General features: G+C 37.4%; 1 pseudogene; it reads left to right on the plus strand.

Moving 5' to 3' along the window:
* The first annotated feature begins 981 nt into the window (after nt 1-981).
* Nucleotides 982-3,202, plus strand: LOC122574377 (annotated as a pseudogene).
* The last annotated feature ends 3,596 nt before the right edge of the window (nt 3,203-6,798 follow it).

Genomic DNA, 6,798 nt, shown 5'->3' on the forward strand with positions numbered 1-6,798 from the left:
TACAGTTTACATTCACAGCGCTCCTAAATATATATCTAAGTACATAACATATTTTCTGTATCGTCATTAAGCATTATTGTCCCAGCATATCAAACTTGATATGTGAAGTACGAAACGATAAGCCGATTTTTACCTGAGTGGTAACTCTGAAATTGCGAGTAAGATTATAATGAGATTTATCGTTTGAAAATAACGTAAGGTCGAATAAATGATTGTATCGTCCGATACAAAGCACTAAGATATGCTGATAGACCGATAAGTTAGCTATAAAAGTCAAATTTTATAACTTGATAATGTCAGTCCCTCCCTAAAAACCGACAATACGAGAGTGTGTGTACTTTCCATTGTTAGAAATAAATCTGTTGGAATGAGAGGTGAGTAATTTTACTTGTGACATAGATCGTAACCACGTATGTTGCTTTATTTTACTTTTGCATATCATTATATCGTATATATTATAAGAACAATATATTCTTTGGGATAATATAGAGAATCAAATAAATTCTTTCGGCTACTTGTGAACATTAACGAAGAAAGAAGCTATTTTTAATTACGAATAATCATCGAAGATGAATATTTTCTGCTTACTTTAAATCACTATTGAAAATTGTTATGATGTTAACTGTTACACTTAGTACCCCTATATTCAACACTGCGTCGTATATGCATTCATCAGGTTGCTACACTGACCATCAATACTCTTTTTAGTTACCTATGATCATTAACGATGACCAAATTCCTTTGTTTAGCAATAGTCATTATTAATGACGGATCTCGTTTTATGCCCTCACTGATGATGATAATAAAAAATGTTAATCATTTATAATAGTTATTTGTAATCAGTAACTGTAAAAATTAAAATCACCAAATTCGTCACTAAATTTTTTTGAAGATTTCTTTAAGATGTAGGGGACATTACTTTCCATTTCAACAAAAATGATATTTTTCTTCATGACACGCAGAATAGTATCGACATACAGAATGGCAGATTCGATATTTTCTTCTATTTCAGGTTTATTATTACTGGTCATTGCCGTTTTGGCAGTGACGAGGAACGCTGTTGCCGAAATACACGAAATTCCAACAAAATGTCCAGAATCTTCGGGCAACACCCTACAGCTTGCTCACAAACACGATTGTACCAAGTTTTACGAGTGTTCCAACGGGCAGAAACAGCTCTCGAATTGCCCAGAATTCGCCCCGGGACAGAAGTTACATTTCGACCCTGAACTTCAAAATTGTACTTTCCCATGGGAGGCAAATTGCGCGTCAAGAGCCCCGAATTGTTCAACGGACGAATTTATACAACCTCATCCCACCAACTGCAGCCTATATTACAAATGCGAGAACGGGGAAAAGGTCCTAAAAACGTGTGACGAGGAACAGCTGTTTTGTTCTGACTCTCTAGAATGCGTACACAAGGATGCCGCCAAGTGTAAAGTTTACGATTCATGTCCAACAGGTAAATTGTTGGAAGCTGTACTTCTGCCGCATGATTGCCATCGTCAATCGCTGTATTATGAATGTGTCGATGGACAATACGCTGTAAGACAGTGTCCATCGGGTCATAAATTCGACGTTGAACGTAGGCAATGTGTGTCTAATGTCCACTGTCCTGAAACCGGTACTAAGAGAATTTCTCATGAGACGGATTGCGGTTTGTATTACGAATGCGTGGATGGTGTGAAACTAGAGAAAGTTTGCGGAAATGGATTGTCTTTCGACGAAACCAAGGGTATATGTACCTGGCCTCCGAGACACGAGTGTTCATCGAACTTCGACCAAACCGACCTGGCCACATACTTTTTACCTCATGCAGTTGAGGAAAGAGATGTCGTAGAATGTCCACCAGAGGGATATACACTCGTACATCATGAATGCTCTTGCGCCAGGTATTACTATTGCGAAGATGGAAATAAGTTTCCTGCCACATGCCCTAATGGCATGATATTTGATTATATTAGAAAAGTTTGCGATTTACCGGCTGCCGCCATATGTTGGAATCCAAAGTATACTCACGACGGTTACTTATATGAAAATTGTTACGGTGCACCTGAGTGTCCACCCTTTGGTCATAGTCGCACTTCTATTGGAGTGTGCTCTGAGCTTTATTACGAATGTTCGAAAGGTATCAGATGTGATCGGTCGTGTGAGAAGGGGTTAGTTTTCAATCAAGAAAAAGAGCAGTGCGATATACCCAAGAACGTTGGCGACTGCAACGGTGATGAGCCTACTACTACGACTACGACTACGACTACGACTACGACTACGACTACGACTACGACTACGACGTGGCGGCCGCCATATTGCATTGAACGAAACGAAATACCTCACGAGTGTAACTGCTATGCATATTACGTATGTCGCAACGGACAATACCAATGGATGAAATGTCCCAGTGGCAAAAAGTTTGATTGGGCGCAGAAGATATGTATGCCAGAAAACATTGCTGAATGTCGCCCCTCTGGACACAATGAATGCCAAGGCAGTTGTTCTACAAGCAGTGACCGGTTGCCCCACAGGGATTGCAACAAGTATTGTGAATGCGATTATGGAACTGTCACAGTTCAAACCTGTCGCCGCCATACATATTACGACCGGTACAGACAAATCTGCAACTGGCCAGAAGACATACGGGACAGTGACTTCCTGACGCGGTGTAATCCATCCGACTGTAGTTTCGGTACGGAGAACGTTCCTCATGAATGTTACTGTGACAGATATTATAAATGCTCAGGCAATGAGAAATACATTATGAGGTGTGAAAGCGGACAGCTCTTCGACTATACCGAAGAAAGATGCGTTGATAGTAAATATGCTCACTGTTATACAAAGATTTGATTAAAGATTGTCAAAAATATTGTAGATGTAGCGATAGGAACGTGTATATCGAGCAATATGCCAGCGGTCTGTACTACGATATTATATCGAGAGAGCGTGCCTCAAAACATAAATTTATCGTCGAACTGTCCGTCTCTAACTGATTGTAGCAGTAATCGATGTTGTACCCCATAATTGCACATGTCCACTTTGCTATGAATGCGATGGAAGATTCAAATATCGCGAGGAATGCGATATTGCATTAAAGTTTGATTATGTACTCGGAAGCTGTGTGGGTAAAAATGTCCATTTTTGCAACTGCAACTTACTGGCAAACGAAACTATGTGGTTGGATATACAATTTGTGGATAATTTTCTTTAAAAGCTAGGAAATGAACGGTAGAATCAAAAAGAAATGGATTCGTAGAATAATCACTAAAGATAAATGGTATGTTGTAACATCTTCATCGAGTATTTCTGAATTCCAGAATATTACGATGTTATAAGGTTAAAACGTAATGCTGCTCTTATAGTTAATTTAATTTATCGCGGAATATCGCGGAATATGTTATAATTATGTTCTGATATTTGTGATTTAATGATGATTTATTTACAATGAATGGATTGTACAGATGTTGATTAGACAGAAGGACGATGGTTCTTTAACATGAACTAGTCACAATAACGCGCTATAAGCTAGATAATTCGGTGGTTCACTTGCAACTCTCGCCAGAACGGATTCAACGTTCTCTCTCACGCGGACCACACTCTCTTGACAACACAATGATTTCTCGATTCACACTCTCTGACTTCCCGATTGGCACTGACTGCTTTTCCATCCCTTTTGTCTTTTCTTAGACCCTCCACGCACGTGTTCCGCAACCACTCCTGGCCAAGGTCACGTAGGCCTTTCTTACGAAACTATACGATTGAATGACCGACGACACATTGATGCTGCCACGACTCTCACGACATTGTATATGGTTTTCTGGATATATCTTAGGTCTTTTGTCCGCCATATTACATTTATGTAATCTTTTATGATGACTGCATTGGGTTTGATCACAGATCGCAAATTTTCTATAAATAATGAAATATGTGATAAATGACACCATTTAATTAGCATTCATTGTTATGTGTATACATAGCTTGAAACGATATTAATTTAATTATATTCGATTCATAGCTATGAATATTGCCACTATTGTATGTTGTAAAAATGCGATTAATTAGCAAAAACATTACCATAAATGTAGTAGTTACGTACATAGCAAACGTAAATCAAATATACCATGTAAAATGTAAAAGATCCGATTGTAAAACATTCGAAAGAAATAAAAATTGTTCGATATTGCATTGTATTCTATGTGTTAAATGATTTACCAAATTGGGCTATACCTACGGAGTGGTAAAAATGTAATTTCCTTTATCAATAGCTAGAGACAGTACATAATTTAAAGATGAATATCGAAATATACATCGTAGACAAAATTGTACCTTTGGCGACTGTGGAAAATGAAGAATTCGAAACCGCATTTAAAAATATGGGCATTATATGGTGCATATAGAGTACTAGTCATTAACGTTACAAAAGCATTGCAAAACGCAAAATATGTTTCCGCTACTGTTGTTATTTGGTTCTCGAAACATCGGCGATTTTTTTCGCCTGAGAATATACTTGAAAGAAGATCATTGGCTTCGTCATAGCGTCGCTCCAAACTCACGCATTCACTCATTTCAAACAAATTGCTCTGAAATTGCATAACGTTCACGCTTTATATAAGTTAAGTTTTCTAAAAACTGTTGCAATAGTGATTTAGAACGGGCTGAATTTTGTCAAAAGCTTAACAAATTTTCGCGTACGATACGAAACAGATGTGTTGCATTTTGGGGAAATTATTGGTTTTCATGCCATTAATACGGCTCATTAATGAAATAATTCTAGCATTAGAAAATAAATAATACTGTACAGTCCTCTTTATGGACATCGAGAAAGCATTTGACATAATAAACCACGAAAGCCTGCTACAAACAATCAGAAAACAATTCCCGGAGAAAATATACCAATTAATAAAATCCTACTTAAGCAGCAGAACCTTCGTAATAAAAATCAAGGAGACATACTCTGAAGTTAAAGACATCAAGGCAGGAGTTCCGCAAGGAAGCATCCTAGGACCAATACTATACACATTATACACGGCCAACATACCAACAACTACCAATAGCAAAATACATTCGCCCACGATACAGCTGTACTAGTCAGGCACACTAACCCAGAAACAGCAGTCACATTACTACAAGAACACATCACAAAAATAGAAAAGTGGCTGCAAGCTAAAGAAATAAAAGCAAACCCCAACAATTGCAACCATGTTACATTCACATTGCAAAAACAGACGCCACCAAACATCCTACTGAACGGCACGCACATAACACAAACAAGACAAGTCAAATACCTAGGACTCTACATAGATGCACAACTCACATGGAAACAGCATATTAAATCAATAATAGACAAGATACAGACAACAAGGAGACAAATGCATTGGCTAACAAGTCGAAAATCTAAACTAAGCATAGAAAATAAACTAAAAATATACAAAACAATTATAAAACCAATCTGGACATACGGAATACCACTATGGGGGACAGCAGCAAAGAGCCATATAAACAAAATAGAGACATTACAAGCAAAAATTCTTAGAACAATAGTAAACGCCCCATGGTACGTTAAAAACCAGGATATTCGGAAGGACCTGGGAATACCAACAGTCAAGGAGGACATTACCAGATGCGCGGAAAGGTACAGAGAAAGAATAACAGCACACCCAATCCGGCTGGCCACGGAAACGATCAACACAAGCATAGCAAGAAGACTAAAAAGAAAACACCCAGCTGATCTCACAAAGGATATAACCTAAAAAACACAAAGATGGTACCCCGATGGGGCTAACCATTCACATGCTATTCAATTACAAGTTACAACATTTTACCTAATGTCCTACTGGACAAATTGTAAAATTAAAAACAAACAATAAAAAAAAAAATGACAGTTTACTTACTTCACATCTTCGTCGTAGTGCTCATTCACATATTTATGATCGCGTCTATACGTGTTACGTTTCAAAAATTTACATGACGGCGTATCATAAAAATGTGCTTCACTTTGGAATTTGTCGTTCGGTCCTAACAACTGTGAGATCATTGAAGAAAAAACTGAAATGATTCATTTTCTCAAATATTAGCTAATGCGGAGAAGATTTTAACGTTACATGAAATATTAGACACCTTATGTAACTTCACAGAGAGAGAGATTTCAATTTATCTTACTTGGATGAATTATTGATATGTCTGCGTCCTCTTGCGACTGCTATAGATAAAGTACAGACTGATAACAATATGTACTATGGATGTCTAATCTCACCATTCCTATATGTTCAGGAGCAAATTAATAAATCAAAACTTGGAAGTTATCCAATTCGGGAGCCTAGCTTAGGAACAGTTAGGACAAGTTCAAACGAAGGATTCAAAAGGTTTCTGTCTTTGGAAACCAATTCCTATGAAACTGTAATTGCTGCATTTTCACATCACAGATTTAAAGGTCGTTGACTGTCAGTAGCGGCAAATGAAAAATTGAACATTTTACACTTAGTTTTTATTAATGCGGTCATATCAGCAAAGCATTATCACGAAGATGTGATTAACACTATTGAAAAATAGCAAGTAAATAACGGTTTCGAGTTTGAAAGAGGCGAGGATGAAACAGCTAACAATTCCACGAGTGTTATTCGAAGATAAGAATAAATAATTAAATCGACATTTTAATTGGCAAGATAAAAGGTCCGATTTGTCCGTGTTAAATGATCATTCGATAGGAAACAGTTTTCTGAAGAATAACAAGCCTTTTTCATTTACTGCACCAGTTGAACGGTTATATTCTCTCGCAATAATATTAGATGGGCTCAGGCAAAGATCTCT

This window comes from Bombus pyrosoma, linkage group LG13, assembly GCF_014825855.1.
Source record: "Bombus pyrosoma isolate SC7728 linkage group LG13, ASM1482585v1, whole genome shotgun sequence".
Lineage (NCBI taxonomy): Eukaryota > Metazoa > Arthropoda > Insecta > Hymenoptera > Apidae > Bombus > Bombus pyrosoma.